The sequence below is a fragment of the Brachyistius frenatus genome, unplaced genomic scaffold (genome assembly GCF_029030835.1).
Source record: "Brachyistius frenatus isolate BFR_SWC_R1_liver_20210118 unplaced genomic scaffold, ASM2903083v1 Contig_21, whole genome shotgun sequence".
Lineage (NCBI taxonomy): Eukaryota > Metazoa > Chordata > Actinopteri > Embiotocidae > Brachyistius > Brachyistius frenatus.
Window position 1 is genome coordinate 5292587 of NW_027210620.1, and position 18085 is coordinate 5310671.

Below are 18085 nucleotides of genomic sequence, written 5' to 3' on the forward strand. Positions count from 1 at the left end.
AAGCTCACTAAACAGACACCGAGTCCCACAAATCCATCATTTGCACATTTCCATTTTTGCTCCCACACACTTGTTTGGCTCGTCAGCTGGAGGAGTGTGGAGAGGGATAATTACTATAGCCACAGGGCTGCATTAATCAGCTGGGCGCATTTGTTGGGTTTTATTATGTTCCACTTGCCTCTCTGGGCCACGATGACTGAGCCACCAGGACCAGACAGGGCTGGTGGAGGAGCCCTGTCGCCCCGCCGCCCGCTCACACTGGGTTAATAAATGCTATTAGCCTCCATCTCTTGCCTCTTAATTTCTCATTTAACTGAGGACGGTTGAAAACAAAACTACGAGAGCAGCGCTGTTAATCAGAGACTTGTAGCAGGACTCCGATATCTTGATTGAGGGAGTTGGTCTAACACAAAGAGGGAAGTAAATTAATTCTGGGACCTGTAGCACTGAGAGGATCTGCTTTTATCTGTGACTTCTTCGTGATGTGAAATATCTGGTCAACTCACACTAAATCATTAGAGTGGTATAATTGATAACAAGCAACACGCAGGGTGCGTCCCAAAATGTTATATAAAATTATGCTTGTTTGGTTATTTTTCAGCTGCTATAGGAGAAGCTATATGGTCATTAGATGATACAAAATATTATATTGTCAGCACTTGTATTATAATTATATTAAGATAAGAAGTTGACACCTGTATCAGCTAATCAGCCTTAGTCCGACCTTTAAACTGTTTTCAGTCACTTTGGTTAAAGGCAATCACCAAATGGTATGCATTATCTTGAGGACATTTCTCCAACCTGCGTTGCACCTGTGCTCCCGTGAAAGCCATGATTGTGATTCCAGCAACAGCAAACGCTCTCCACCATGTTTAATCATGCCAAATATAAACAAAATCAATTGTACCCCCCCTGTGCTCTAATCTTAAATAGCTCCTTGACACCAGTCGAATCCTCTGCGACTCGTCCACGTCACCTGCATAACACAAGAGGGTCTGGATGGAGTCACCTTTAAAGCAAAGCCAGGTTGTGTCATTGCCATCCAGGAGTGGGATCAATACATTCATCTCAAGTTCATTCCAATATGGCAGCTGGCAAAAAAGGGCCCTCGTGGTGTCAGCTTTTTAAAGCTTTATGATGCTTGTGCGTACGTCGCAAGGCTGCTGCGTCTAGAGGCTACAGAGGAAAACAGCTAGCCCAAAGAGAAGTGGGTAACTTTACACGGTGGCTATTAACGTCTGCTGGACAAACAGACTGATCGGACAAAACATGAGGAGACTTTCTGAAAGAACACCTAGCAGCATGTTTTAAAAAAAAAAATTAGAAAGCAACAGGATAGATTGTGTTTAAGGAAATGCCATCGAAGAAAATACACTCAGGTATGGCTGAACATTTATGTGTGGGTGTTTGCCTATTCAAAAATATTCTGGTGCCAATTATTTGAGCGGACAGCAATCATTTTCCAAAATCATTTGAATCATTTCCATTCAGCGGTACAAAAACAGCTGTATGTACCAAACAGAAGTGCCAAATTTATTTCGCTACTTTAACATCATTTTCCATCGTTTCAGATTTGAGGTTCTTAATTTCTGATAAACGACTGACTGTATTCCAGAGATGATTTATTGACATGGATTTAGTTGCAAAGCTAAACACCACAGTGCTGCTGTGGGCACATTTTTTTTAATTTTAAAACCAAATGAAAAAGGAAGATGGGATAACTTGGAGAAGACGATTTGTCGAATTTGCAACAAAAAGATGGCGGCCCAAGGCACTATATGTCTATGTTCCAATGTTCAATGACAATAAAAGTGTCTTATTCATCATAAGGTGTACAGTATGTGTATTATTTAACTATAATCAGGCTTATACTTAAAAAGTGGCATAAACTAAAAGGAAAAAAACTATTAAATCATGAATTAATCATTACAATTAATTGTCAACCAAAATGTCTTGATCTTGACAGCCCTATGTGTACGTACACTGATCTGTATGATAATAGAAAAATTTGTTAATTTGCAAGTCTTAACAAAAATGTCTGAAAGAAGAAAAATATTATGTGTTCATTGAATTCACGTCACGGAGCTCATCCCGACTTCAACATCTCAGAACACCCACAGGGCACTAGTAACTCTTCAATTACCAGCCGCACTCGGAGGAACGGTTAACTTAAGTACAAAACTTTCTGTTTCAAATGAGTTCGAGTGTGTTTGATAAGGAAATTATCCTTCTGGTTTGTCCCAAACGCACAATAAAAGAGGCTGTTTCTGTATAAATTACCTCCACGGGCGAAAGGATTATCTAAATACTTCAGTGGAGGGTCAGTGCTGTCTTCTGTGAAACAGCCATTTGAACATTATTTTAGATGCTTATTCAATTCAAAATCTAAGAAGTTAACAAACAAACATTTATGTAAAGCGCCTTCCGCCAGGTGAATCTCATTCCGAAGAAAGGTTTGGTATTCCAGGCTTGGCTCCCCTAAGATCCAGGGATGACTTTCATTTAGTCTCACCTCTCCATCCAACTGGGGTCACCCCTGTTGGTATAGCAAGCACAGCAGTCACATTGCTCCACCATGCGCGCAGATTGCTTACTAGACCCGCCTGGAACCTTTCATATTTCCCAGTCAGCATTTTTACAGGATAATTTTGGCAGCCTTTAAGGATATCGCTGCCTTAATAGAGGATAAAAATAAACTGGGTGGTGGAAGGGCTATATCAGGCCGGTATAATCTTGTATTCTACACTGTGTGGAGCTAAACGTCTGGCTTTGGCTCCATTCAATGAGATTAAACTTCTCCCCAGCTGATTCCAAAAGACCATTTGTCCTATTTTTAAAACTCAAAAGAGCGTTTTGAGCCAAGTATATCTAAAAAGGCCAGTTAAATTGATTAAAATACTATGGTGTAAATGGCATTACGGAGCCGCGTCTAAGTCTTGGTTCTATATCCCATTGAGCGATTCTGGTCAGCAGATTTCTATCGATGGTTTGTCAGATTCGGTTTGTGTTTGTACACACGTACACGCTTTTGTGTACTGCATGTGCGCATCTGGATATGTGCATGCATATACAGTACAGGCGTTTGTGTGCGAGTGCTGTATGTGCACATTGCTACGGGTCTGTGCAGTTACAGCAGTGGCTGACTTCTGTATAAGAAAGCTATAGCCAAAATTTCTCAAAGAAGGAAACAGCTTAATTCAATCAGTGCTACCTCTTTCAAGACCACAAGGGAGCCAGCTAATGGTGTTAGAAACTTGAAAAGTTGGAAAAATAAGCTTGAGGAAGTTCTTACTACCTGGGAAAGAAGTCTGTTCCTTGAGGCTTTCCTATACTGTATGATAGTAAAAGCTCCACTCTTCTGGGCCTTGTTGCTTCTCTGTGAGCTCAAATGCTGGATTTTAGTTTGTGCTCCTCCCATGAGGGGCAAAGCTTTGCAGAAGTTAGAGGAGGGTTATATGAAGTTCAGTGGAAATGTTTTTTCGAGTACTCAGCCAACTTTTTAATAAAAGAATATGGATCGAGATGTTCTGCAGAAGCATGTTTGGAAGTGAGCGAATGGGGAGTTGAAGAATATAGAGATTTAGTTAAACGTGAAAAAAAAAAGTAACCCTTCTTCTAAATAGGCATCCTGTGGGCATTACCTTACCGAATTACGAGAAAGAGACAAATGTTATGTCAGGATCTTGAGATGTGTCTACGGCTGTGCAGTGCAGTAGAAAGTCGCGGGTCTACGAGGCATGCACCTCGTTTGTTTTATGCGCCCTTCCCCCTTCTCCCGACATTCACCCACATTAATTCCATGATTGTGTCTTCCTCTCATTTTCTCCCTCGTTATGCATTTAATGCTTCCAATTTGCCATCATCACAGAAAAACGCCACAAGAAGCTATAAATTCTTTTCTAATTCAAAATAATTAGGATTACACGGACCAGTGGTTTTCAATCAGCGAGATCATCTCAGTGATAGATGGTAGGATAACTGGTCATTGCCGAGACATAAATATTGTGTCGTTCAATTAATCTGGTCTAATGAGGTGTCAAAGCTGCCACTCATCCATCAAATACAATTAGGAATAAACACATATGCATGGAGATGGGTAATTAATAATTAGCAAAGCAAAGAAAACAGTATTGGTTTCAGCAGCCACATTCACAGAGCAATTTACCACAGCTCTCTCTTCATTGGGTGTTTCAAGCGAGTGAAACAATGCCACATCGAAGGAATTTGAATCAGTTTTTTATCCCTTTTTGTGTCTCATGTTTGGTACGCTCTGTAATTCTGTGAAGACGTGTGTTACTTTCGAAAACAGTTACGGGCCTTTTATAGGCAGCTGCGAATCAAATTAAACGACAGTTTAACCTTAAAAAAAAAAACTAAAAAAAAAAAAAACCCGCGCACCTTTCATCCAAATGAACTTCAACTACAACTGGAAATAGGAGCCTGCTTTTTATGGGACTGCTCCGAGTACTTAATGATGGATAGAGTTCTTTTCTCGACCAGAATAAAAGGAGGAAAACATTTATTCTAGATCTTGGGAATTAGGGACTGTCATCAACAGTTTGTCTTCATAGCTCTCTAAAGCCCACAAGGCTCATTGTCCTAAAAAAGACATTTCATACAGAGGGTTCATTGTCTTCCATTTTCAGAAGGCAGCCAAGCATCCTGACAAAGTTAAAGTGTAGAGCTGGGATGAGACCCCCGGTAACAAAATAATAATTTATTTTGCCAAGTTCAAAACAGGCCGTCAAAAGCCTTCATCGGTATCTGAGACACAAAGGTAGAAATATTTGGGACCAGCTCGAGTCAACTCTCCGGGAAAAGGTCCTGCTTATTAAACCCCCTCGGTAGCACAAAAGCTGACACCTGTCAAACAGGAGCAGCGGACAAATCACAATTATCAGGCTTCACCTCCAGCTTTTTAAAGTCAGAGAGAGACACAACACTTTCAGTAATTCAAAAAGTAAGTGTCCTGCAATAGAGTGTGTCACTGTGCTGTAAATATATTACAATGCAAATACAGGTTTATATTTTATCTTCAGATTATTTTGGAACAGCTTTACTGACTGTAAGTATGTTTATTAGAATAGGAGCGCGAGGAGGCAAATTTATCCTGTGGATGAGGCAACTTCTCTCTTACAGAAATTATGTATTTAAATTATGATACTTTTTTTTTAACTGCAAATGAGAGAAATATTGCTCACATAATTATTATTATGATTATTATTTAAAAATTGAAAAAGTATTTTAAGGAACGTTGCTAAATGTTCATAGAGAATGAATTTGGAGATGGTTGACTGACTGTTTCCATCCACCTGTTTATGAACATTTTCAAAAATATAACTTGCAAAAAAGGCTTTACTCATAGCTGAGGGACAGAAATTTGCTGTATTGATAAAACCACTATAAATCAAAACCTCCACAAAGCATATACTCATTTAAAAAAAAAAAAATTAACAGTAACAGATGAAGCATTTTATTTTATTTTGACCAGCGGTAGTGTATAAATGCAGTACCTACAATTTTCCTCTGCAGCTTTTCAGGAATTTTATATTATAAAACTTGCTCTAAATTTGAATGGAAACCGCAGGCTAATATTTACAACAATTTTTAATATTGGCCACATACCTGTCTGAATTGCGTTTGCTACCATGACTGGAGTTTCTTTCTGCAGGCAGCAAGCTACAGTAGCTACTATAAACTGATAGAGTGTGAGGCGTCTAAGGAACATCGACAATTTATAGTGTCTATGGATAGCTTGCAGGTGAGGCATTTAGTTCACTCGTTCAGTAATCGCTAATAAAATTGATGTATCGGTACCAGTATACATTTTATTTTTTTTAATAATACCCAGCCCTGCTTTTAATTGCTGTGTATAAATGAAAAAGAATTCACTGATACATACCAGTGAACTGTCAACCAACTATCACTGTAGACAGTTCATTTATGAACCATGTTGTTGCCCATAGCACCAAAGCTGATCTCAGCAGCTTTGTGAACACATATCAAGAGGAACTTCCTATAGTTACCATAGGAACTTTTTAGTGCCATTTAGAAGGACTCCTTGTGGTAAAATTAGATTCTGGGTATATTTCATTTATTTTTCTACAATATCAGCTCTTGTAGTTACATATCCCATGGTGTCTGGCCTTACAGGCACCATATTTGCCAGAAACGGCTTCAGAAACTTCCAATTTATGCGTGATAATAATGCTCAACAGGTTTGGTTACAAACCAGAAGGCCAAATTATGGGATTTTTTAAATGTATTTACTAAACAATTTATCAGATTAATATTAGGTCAATAAACAAGTTAACGATTCATTTTCTGATGTTTACTGCCATTGATAGAAGAAATGATTAACTTGACATTTCATGAAAAAATATGGTTTCATAAATTATTCTTATTCCAGCTACACAGTATAAGAGAACCTCTCAGTGTGTAAACTCTCCTCTAACTTACAGTACAGATCTGCAGTGTCCCAGCTGATTTTGTTGGAGACGCGTAATGCAACGTGAAGTTAGTGGGGTTGTCTTCTAGCAGTCTATATAAAAGGCCGGCGACATTGAGACACCCTGATGGTTCAGTTCAGCTGTAGCAGCAGCAAAGAGGCAATTATCCAGAGTCATCGGGGCGAAAGACAGGAGGAAAATCAATACATAATTTCAGCATTTCAGAGGGTGTTTCCTTCAACTGAATCAACGTCTCAATTCACCAGTGTGAGCTAGTTGTTTTTTTGTAGTTAAATCTCTCTTTGTGTTTCATATTTTGCAAAGAAATGTAAATAAATAATGATTCACCTTTGATTCCTGTTGCAGGTTGTATAAGACACTTTCAAGTGGATGGAAACAAATGCAGAAGGAATTTGAATCTACTGAATGTGAGGTCTAGCATTAATAAAAAAGACGACTGCCATGAATTTTTAGTCGGAATAAGCTGATTCTAAATTCACAATAAAAGGTTACACAGACGCCTTTGTGCCTCCTGTGAGTGGCATATTTGGGAAAAATTCACTTCACCTGACCCCAGGTTAAGTGTCTGAGAGGAATTTCATCCGGTCCTAATGGCACAGGAGCGTGGTGCAAGTTCACACAAAGTTTACAGCCTCCACACAATACCATTTCGTAGCCTGTCGCACTCTGTTATGCAGGCGGGCAGATGGGCACCCCTGCCTACATAGCACCAAGATGCCATGGTAAAGTGACAGCAGCCAGACACAAAAATGAAACAAATCAATAGTGGCGTCTCTTGTGGAGAAGACCGAACCACAGCACAACATGATAATGACCACAAATGCACTCAAGCGTTGAGGCTACCCCCAGAGAGGCGCTTGTTTAAATGAATGTAGGTTAGTGTGATTGACTAATGGCCTACTAAATTAGAAAAGACAATATCATACAGCTTTGTGCTGCTTCTGAGAGCTTTGTCTGCTCCGACTGATAGGAGCACCTATGGTCCACAATGATTGTTAAACATAATGGTACGCCTTCTTCCATAACCTGGCAATTATGCTGCCTGCAAAAACTTCAGGCATTATCTCCTTACAAAATAGTAAAAGACCCATTTTTAGGATTAGATATGGCTAACTTTTATGTTGTGGATTTGAATATGAAAAGGAAACTGGTGGGGAGCAGTGGGAGCCCAAGGGACCCAAACACAGACTTCCTCTAAAATGTTAATCGTTTGGCTAATTGAAGGTATGTTCTTTGTCGGCTCTGCGTTTTGGAGGGTCCCTTCTATGGGCCGAGCGAGCACAAGGTAACAGGGCTTTTAGATGTAATTGTATTTGACTGCTGCTGCACCGGGGTGCCAGTGGATTTAGGTGCTTTTAAGATAAGTTACGGGAAAACACACTCAAACCCACAGATGTGCATGGAGACACACACACAAACCTGTATGTATACCCACCTAACCACCCACACAGCGACACTTCATGCACACACACACACACACACATGTACATGCCATACATTTGCATTTCAAAAGAGCATAATTGCCCAGGGCGGTGGCAGGGGGAGTGTGGCCTCAGGATTCCCAGAGAGCGCCTGTGAAGTTAACGAATCATGAGTCGAGACTCAACCGAAGCTCCTCTTTCATACAAGCACATTCACACCAGTATCCTCCTGAGTAATAGGCAGGTAGAATTAGTGATACACCATTACACAGAACACCCATTAACTGCTTTTTGCAATTCAGACAAAAACCTTAAAATGATCCTTTTTTTTTTGTAAGAGACAAAAAAAACACTTTTACTTTCTGCTTATACAAAGATAAATTCAACAGTCTACAATGTGCAACTCAGTTTACATTTCAGCTGACCGGCACAATGATTGCAATCCAAAACAAGACCAAAACAAGGCCTTAACAAGGTTAAGAGAGAAATCATGTTTACATGAACTACTGGTAAAGCCACATTTTCTCCCCACTCCCAACTATTTAAAACAAAGCCATTTAAGAGTGGCTTATGAGTGCTTATGATTGATATAATGACTTTTTACAACTTGTCTAATGTTCACTTGTAGAAATGTGTATTTTTGCTCCGGACACAGCTGTGAATCGTGATCTTGAATATCATCTTTCAGCATTGCCGTCACAGCAAGACTTATTTTGTGTTGTGTCAATACGGTTTATTCCAAACTCCTATATGTTCATAGTAACGCTTCTGTACGAGGCAGTAACTACACAACTACAACGGTAGAGTAACAGTATGCATCAGAATGGTAGTAGTCATTAAAGGAGTAGTGTTGAATTTAGTGGCAACTAGTGGTGAGTTTACAGATTGCAAACAACTGAACACCGCTCACCTCACCCTCCACTTCCAAGCAGGTAACAAGTGGCCACAAAACTCATGAAAAATACAAAACGCCTTCTGTAGAACTACAGTGATTGAATCCAAACACACAAATCATGCAGTTTCTTAAATAAATTAGTTTTTTTTTTCTTGTTTGTGTTTCTTTCACATTATTGTTTTTATTTGTTGAGAAATATTAACACAATTCATCATAGTTTTTGTTATCAAATAATTATTTGTACCTAGTTTAAGTCTCGTTTTAGTCATTGAGTATTCAATGACAAAATGAACATGTAAGTGTAAAAAATCCAAAAGAAACAGTAGTTTCTGTAGTGCATGTAAACACTGCAGATAGAAATGACAGAAACAGATAGCGTGCGTACTGTAGCTCTGATTCACTGCGTTGTTTCTTGTCTGTTGTTTCGGACTCATGGCAGTCCAGCGAGGACGGTCAGGGAACGGTAGAGGAAGTCGAGGTGATGCTGAGTCTGATACTACATGGACTACAGTCAAGTGAAAGGTAAGCTGCCTTGTTGCTGCAAAGAGTGATGGCCTGGCAGAAGTGTTATTTGTCTTGTATTGCCGGGTGAGCCCTCACGTCCACTCAGGAAGAGATGAAAAAGGGACGGACGGTCTGTCTGGGAGAAGTGCTAGCAGTGTGGTGGAGGACAATCTGTCATCAGCAGTCATCACTTAACTTGGCCCAGAGCTGCAACACTCACTCAGTGAGAATCTCACCACACTTAAATGGGAATGCTGGGCAGAGCCAGAAAAAGATATGATTAAAAATATGCATGAAATGAAATGCAAATCTTTCCCTTTCGTAGTGGCCGCAGAAATCTGAATATAAGATAAAAGGCACATTTGGACAAAACTTTAACAGTGAACATTGAATTCCACGAACCACGTCGGAGTCTCATCCTGCCTTTCGCACAAAAAGTCAAGTTTGTCATCCCATGTTGACACCTGCGTGTTGCACAAAATTACACACACAAACAATTTAGTATCTAACAGGAGCTGGCATTGCATGTGGAGGTGAAGGACATGCGGAGGGGCCGTCCCGTCTCGTGACACAATAAATGACTGTGATACAGGTTCCAGCAAAAACAAGGACTGCTTTTCAATTCCACCTCCTTTACCTGGATGAATGATGAACCTCGGGTAAGAGGTGCCGTGTTGTGGTATTAATATACATCAGGGGCCAGAGCGCCACACTAAATCAGGAGCTCCGGTGCATTTGTTATTCTAATTACAAGTAATAGCCATGTTGGGGCTGTTTTGAGTTGGGATATCCAAAGTTGCAAGAAAACTAAACTAAAAAAGACTAAAAGGGAAAACCAAGGCAAGGTTTTCAGGGAGGAGACTGAAGTGCACAATGACATCCAATACGTCTATTTTAGTTTTACCATGTGGTGTTTACAATGTGTTTTGGGGGAGGAGGGAGGGAGGGAGGGGGGTTACGCTAAAAATGGAAATGATGATAGATAAGGGTTCATATTACAAGCTGTAGTAAAATATTGCACTCTTCTCTCCACAAAAGTCTCATCTGGAAGTGGTGAAATTAAAAATGTACCCCAGATGAAGACATATTTCAAACAAGGCGAGCCACTTTTTAAACTCGCATTAAAGGATCTTTACTCCGTATCGTTTTTACTCATCTCCACTGTGTTTTTAAACAACAGCTGCTCATCCGACCCAAGTGATCATAAATCAGCGCTCGGAAGAAGATCGAGTGAAAATGAGAAGAGAAGACGGACGATTCTGGTGAACTCTTTGGATTGAATAATCAATACTGACAAAAATAAATGGCTCAACTATTTATCAAAGTCTGCGGTCAGCCGGCACTATAGTAGAACTGTAATGTATATTTCATATACTTTTATATTCATTGATTACCTGCTTTGTAGTTTGTAAATTACATGTATATTGATCTACTCATCATACAGTTGTAGCTTTTACTGTTGTCATATTCGAGCCACTGATAAAGAGATCAAGATTGAACTCTGTAATCAAAATACGTAACATTTTTTCTTTGATAAACTAGATATTTCTGCAGTATTTAAAAACTAACATTTTAACTCTTCTGCAGATAAATACATAATTATACGATTATTTGATTATGTATTAAGTATTTAAATAGGCTGGCAGATTGATGAAAACACTTAATCATGAAAAAACCTTATTCTTTTTAAGAAAGTGTATTAAAGGAAAGTTGCAAATGCTGAAAAAGTGCAAAATAAAACGGTTTGATCAATACAGCATTTGCGCAAGGTACTGAAAATGTAAAATCACAATCCAAGAGATAACATTGCATGTTCTGCAGCATCACACAGTGATTCCTGCATCTGAAGTTAAAAATATTGATCAAAGGTAATAAATCAAACAACGCCAAAAGAAATACCAATAGCGGTCAGAAGTGCCATTTATTCTCATTATCTGAGTTTATGTGTATATTCCACTGGGAGATTGGAGTCAAAAGATGTCCCTGTGAATCTGAAGAGATTACAGAAAGAGAGCGCATTGGGTGGGAGGGAAAGAGGCGAGGTTCGGATCGATGGCGCCAGATCAATGATCAATAGGCCGCTCACACCAATATACTTCCTGCTGACGCTCGGAGCTCTGGTTACACAGATGAAAATGGGTGGGCGGGGCCAGAGAGTGATGATGATTTATGTTAGCTGGGCACATGTGTCATTTTGGAGAGAGACCGTCTGGTAGAGATGCCTGAATGTCACCGCCTGGACTGTTTTAATGTTCATATCAATGGTCTGGTGCTGGTCTTGTACAAATCACAATTTCCAAAAAGTAGAAAAAAAACTCAGAAGAAACACAAGGATATGAAGGAGCACTTTATATAATCCTTTGAGTCGTGTGTTTTTAGGTAGCCAAAAAGTTAAGAAGGGAAAAACACAGAGGCTGCCATGCAGCTGTGTAAGTAAAAGTACTGGATGCAATCAACAATTTTCATCCAACAAAATTCATCTCAGTTGTGGGGTTGAAAATCTGGCAAAGAGAAAGAAGAAGAAATACTTCAAGGTTTGGTTTTGTCTGTCTTTTAAGTAAACTCATTGACTCATTTCTAATAATTAACCCAATATGTTGTGCTGTGGGCCAAAATCAAATTTCTGCAGACGTAGTGTCTGCAGAAATTAGATTTTGGAGGAGGATGCAGTCAGTGAAGTTGAAAAAAAAAAAAAGAAGAAGATCTCAATCAATATGGCAACCAAGACCAAGGCAATAGATCATTTTCCTGCAGTAACATTGATGACATTTTATCATTAGATAATGATTTGAATTTGAATTAGATTTCAAATACAATGCAGTGTCTTCATTACAGGTTATGCTACAGTGTGATACGTTCTTGGAAAAAGTGAGTGTGTTTATTGTAAATGATCTAAAACCAAACTTGTCAAAACAACACAAGATACTTCTTTTATGAAGTAAGATCATCAGATCTTATTTTTTTATCCTTATTTGACCTGATTTCAATTTTAATCTAAACTTCTACAGCGCTATTACGGTTGGGCTGATGGACGATATCCTACCTCACTCAAGCCAAACATAAATTTTTTAAATTTAAAGCACTTAACATTTAAGAATTTATTATGTATTTACGATTTCTTAACGTCTGAACATTAAAGAGTTTGTAATTCACAACCCGAACCGTCAGGCTCAAACATGTCAGTTCAGGCTCAGACTATTTATTATTCCAGATGGTTTGAGAGGAACAAAGTTGGTTTACGAGGTTACACTAACAGAGAATAACAGAATATGCGGAGGCAAAATTCACAATAGTCTTTTCTGATCAAATCAATGCGACAAACATATTCCCGTGTTCACGTGTACACACCCAGATACACAAATGAGGGCCTCGTTTCGACCTGTCAGTCACCCATGCCTCTCACAGCCAAGGTCTAGTGACAACTGTTAAATCAGAGCATGCCGTAATTCCTGCCGTGACTAATGCCGTTAAGTGTAGAGCAGCATCTTGGCCAACACATCCTGGGTAACTCTAATTACCCCCGGATGAGTCCCGCCCCTCCTTCTACCGACATGGTGCCCAAATCCACGTCGTGGTGGGGAGAATAGACCAGCAGAGACCACACGGCATCGCTGAGCAGTTTCTCTCTCTTGTCTGGTACTCAGCTAAGTGCTAAACTCTCCTCCTTAGCTCTAGTCAAAGTCACTAACCTCTGAGCTTCTTTAATGGGGGTAAGAGCTCAATAAAGACGTGAGCCCCGCCCCCCCCCCATTCTCCCTCCCTCCCCCATACACCTCCCCACTCCTCCTCCAGACCCCACCTTAAGTTACCCCTTGCAACTGTGTCCACCCGGCTCTCAGCCGTGGTAAATTGGGTTAACGCACACTAAGTGTCCCATCGTTAGCGTTGTTAATTGACTACTGCGTGTGATAATTAACAGGGAGCGGACTGCCTACCTCGCTAATCTTATTTAGGTCATTTGCATTTAAAATGGTTTTGGTCTCTCTGGCAAGTTGAAAAAAAATCATGCTCTTGGAAATCATGCTTGATGGGTGAGTCAGACTGTATAGCCACTTAACATAAAAGCCTGTGAAATTGGGGTTGATGCATTTTCAGTGAAATGTCGCAGTCCGAAACTGGGCTTTTTGAACTTCATTGTACTTAGAAAAATAGACTTGTAGTTCTGATATGAGAAGTGCAAGAACTTTTCAATGACTGCACCAAAGTAACATGAAAACTTGATCTGAAATTCTACAAACTGGATCTGCTTTGTTTACCAAAGGCATGCTGTCCCACAAAAGTTCATCACATCTCATTTCTCTTAACTCGCTGGAGTTGTGAACTCTTAATGCATTGAGGCTGATTTTGTTGCCATGCTGTGATACCTCCAGATGAATGTTTCCTTTGTTGAAGCACCTTCTGTCCTATTTTGGCAATGACATGGGCACTCGGTAGCTACAGGGGAGACACACGACTGAGCACTCCTCCTGATTCACACAAGCATTAACACAGCACATTAGTTCAGCGGAGTAGTGGGAATGAAAGATGGGCTAACACCGCTGCCCCAGGCAAAATGAAGACGTACACTAAAGCCAGCTGCCATCTATTATGGATAGCCAGTGCCGACCCCCGCTGTTAGTGTTACAGGGGTGACAGTACTGTCCTTGCCGAGGCGGTGACCTTCGTTGGTTAGGAGAGGGCGCTGGGCAGATTAAAAGTGGACTGGCTCACCGTGCAGTCCAGGCGTACCCCTGATGTTCTGCCCAGATGGTAACCACACACACTCCTGAACACACACACACGCGTAAACACACACATTCTGCCGCATCCTGGGAGGGCAGATGTGGGGTACGAACACAGCCGCTCCTTAGGGCGCTCAGCCTTCAGAGTCTGTACACTCTACGTCTACATTTCCCCGACACACACACACACACACACACACACACACACACACACACACACACACACACACACACACACACACACACACACACACACACACACACACACACACACACCACATGTAGTCCTCAGAGGTCTAACCAACCCTCACCTCCTCCACTCTCCTTCTGAGTGTTTCTCCATCACTTAATTCTGGCTGTATGTACGTGAATCATCCATCACTCACTCAATCAGTCCATTGAATTTCATTTAGTGCGGTGTTACACAGGGCATGTGATTGATTCACTGGTACTTTTTCACTGAAGCTTGAATGACACACAATGCTGGTTTGTAGACGCTCACTCTCTCTCACACACTCACACACTCTCACGCACACACACACACACACACACACACACACACATATCAGTTCCTTATAGGCTGCTGCACTGGGTCTCCTTTGCCAGGGGGGAAGAGTTGGTGCCCATGCTGCCAAAGAAGACCCCTTTGAGATTTACTCAAGGTCGCTGTGTCCAGCTGGCTGTGCCAACATCTGTTCAGAATGGCCTCAAGACTGGCATGAGAGAGGCCTGTCTATACTGCTTGACCTTGGATCAACGGCCACGTTTGGAAATATTACTGCTACTGCAATTGACTCGCTGCATTCCTATAATGTCAGCTAACATACCGCAAGCAGTCCACACAGCACATTTTCTCTTTTTTCAAATTATTGACAGTACAAGTTAAAGTTTGATGATTTGGAATGACTGAACTGGGAAAATTAGAGATGACTTAATTCCAAGTTAAAAAGTAGTGCTTGGCAGATCTTTTTTTTTTTTTTTATCTCTAACCGTACAAAGCGTACCTGAGGGGATCGTTAAAAACAACATTTTCAGTTGTTAATATGTTGCTTTTAAGCCAACTTCAGTCAATATTGTTTTCAATAACAATGGATAAAAAGCATGCAAAATGATAAACCTTCAGAGAATGACAAACCTCCAGATAATTATCACCCAACTTGGCAATCAAACTCAGCTTTTCTTACTTTTTACCTGTCCAGCGCACAATTTTATAACCAGGCACCGCCTACCTATTGGTAACAGCATCATTCTTCAACGTAATTTTAGTCTGGGAATCCTGTTTTCATTAATGTTTGCTCTGCCACTCTAAAGGGCGGACCAATCAGCAAAGAGTGGGGGTGGCTAAGTGCAGTGAAACTATGTTGAAATAGTTTCAACATTGGCGGCAGTGGTAGAGTTTCAGTGCACAGTATACGAGATATGGTGGTCAATGCCGATAGTTTCAAAATTAACCTGAGTTTTACCCCCATCAGGATGCAATGACTGGAAACACTCCTCAATTGAGCGTGACCACAGCCAGATAACAAATTTATTGTTTGGGTTCACTTTCACCAGTTTCATGGTGTCACATAGTCACTGTTTACAGTGGAAGTGTTTGCTACCTGCTCAGCACACAACAGCAGACACACAGTTAGCAACTAACTGATGAACACTGCACCACATAGCAGCAAAATAGCCTGGTATTTCATTCAAGAGGAGGAAAAGACCAAAACCAGAGCTAAAACAGAGTGAAGCTGGACTTTCATTCATCAGGTGGGCAGAAACAAGACCGTAAGATGTTGCTTTAAACTGTTGGCTCTGTGAATAAGAAACCGTCTGATAACAAACTTTAATTGTCCTATGAAGGACAGATTGTGATCTCAGGAACTGAAATCTGGTCAGAGTGCACCTTGGCATATAACGGGTTAATAGTTCAGAAGTGCACATCGGCTTGAGACCTCTGACTGTGTAAAAGGAGGTGAGTAAAACCTTAAAAATCTATTTATTAACTCTATCCAAAGCTGGTGTGAGGTGGCTAAAAGCAGCAGTGTCTGATATTCAAAGTCCGTAGTGAAACTGATGGTAAAATAAAAACGTATCGAAGTTTTATCAAGAGGAAATTAAAGTATGGTTACTATTTAAAAGATGTAGTGGAGTTTACTTCTGATGCATCGAAGCAACTCAACTACTGAGCACCAAAGCCCACCTCAGGATCAAACATGACATCAAGATTAGAAGCATGGTTTCCCATTGAAATTTGAGGAGAACCACCTAGAAAGAACAGAAAACTACCCAGGTTTAGAAACACAAAGCCAGCAGATAAAAGTTGGCATCATTTGCATAACAAGAAAGTAATATTACTGATGTCATATGCAGCATGTCTTCCCCTGTTGATAGAGAAACGAAGGCGGCCTCAGATTACATGCAAAAATCCAAATAAATCTGGGTATTTATTCTTGTAATTTCAGCAGAGTTTATGTTTTTGTTTTGTTTAATATTTGTCTTTGAATGAAGAAAACAGCATTATTGTAAGAGGCTAATTGAACTTTTTTGGAAAAAAAAAAAAAATCAATCCTGTGTATTCCAAAAAAGAAATGTTTAGATTTTTCTGCCAAAGGTCTTTTTGACCAGGAATATTTTGTAGTGAATCTCTGGAATGGATCAAATATCTTCTGCACCATCAACTTTGCAATGACAGCAAGTTTCTAAGAGGTGGATGACATTCATTCGTGGTTGCGTCATTGAGTGTAGTGTTAGTGGAAAGAAAAAAATGGTTGACCACTACCAACACTTTTCTTGCTTTAGTTCTTCATGGAGGTTGTTCTCTGCCGGTAAGCCTATAGATTTTTCTATCAAATACGAAAACAGGCATTGTGGAGAGGCCACAGCGGTCAGTGTGAATTAGAGCAGAGGTGTGTGTGTGTGTGTGTGTGTGTGTGTGTGTGTGTGTGTGTGTGTGTGTGTGTGTGTGTGTGTTTGTGTGCGTGCGTGCGTGTTTGTGTGTATGAAGGCGTCCCCTCCTCCTTCCCTACATCCCCATTGTCACTCCCCAAAGGCCTTTCTGTTAAATTGGCTGACAGATAATAAGATCATACAGAGAGTACAGACACGGAGACCTTTGTCCCACAATCCAAGAGTCTTGCTTCTGCTGAAGCTCCTGGTCTACATCACAAACACCAGGACAGCAGTGTTGGGGATGCGCAGTGAACTGGTAAAAACTTCTTTGTCAAAGTAAATACTACAGACAGTATTTCATAAACATTACATTGTAATGCCAGAGAAGTCAACCTGTATCTCATGTCTGCCCTCACTTGATTTATCATGACCTTCCTGTGACACCATTTGACCTTGTGTATATTTATGAGATCATAACTTTGATTCTACAAATCATACTAAAAATCAACCGATTGCTAAAAAAACAACAACACATGGCTAAAACACATGTAATGTCGAGATTTGGGGTGTGCTCCTCAGTGGCTGAGCGAACGTTAACGTGAACAGTGTTTCCAGTCTATAATTGCGGTTAAGAAAAATGACTTTGAGCAAAAACATTACCTGTCTGCAAGCTTGCTAAATTGTTAGCTTCTGTGGCTTTTAGATAAACAACGAGGGCTGTGTCTGAAATCTCTCACTGTATAGTCCTCTATATCGAACGACATGGATAGGGAGTAGGGAGTAGTGAATGAGCACAGACACAGGAGTCTTGGCGTCCACGTTGCCTTCGCTTCGCAATAGCGTGCTTATGACCTGACCACTTGAACGCCAGACATACCGTGCACACGTTCCATGAGTTCATTTGGAGGCAGCATCAGTCACCAGAGGACGTTTGGTCATTTCTAACATGTTTCTCCCTACGTAGTGAATAAGATACACACCAAAACGGTCTATCCATTCGTACACTTTTACTGATAATGATGGTAGTAGTGTGGTTTTGCCGACTGCTAAAATCAAAAAATTTGAGAGATTTACCATTTTCTATTGTCTGAAAAAAAAATGTTTGTCTGGGCAACGTGTTAAAATGCTAGTGTGGAAATAAACCATCTGATATGTAAACAGCATTTTCAAATTCAAATATTCAAAACCCTCCTTGCACAT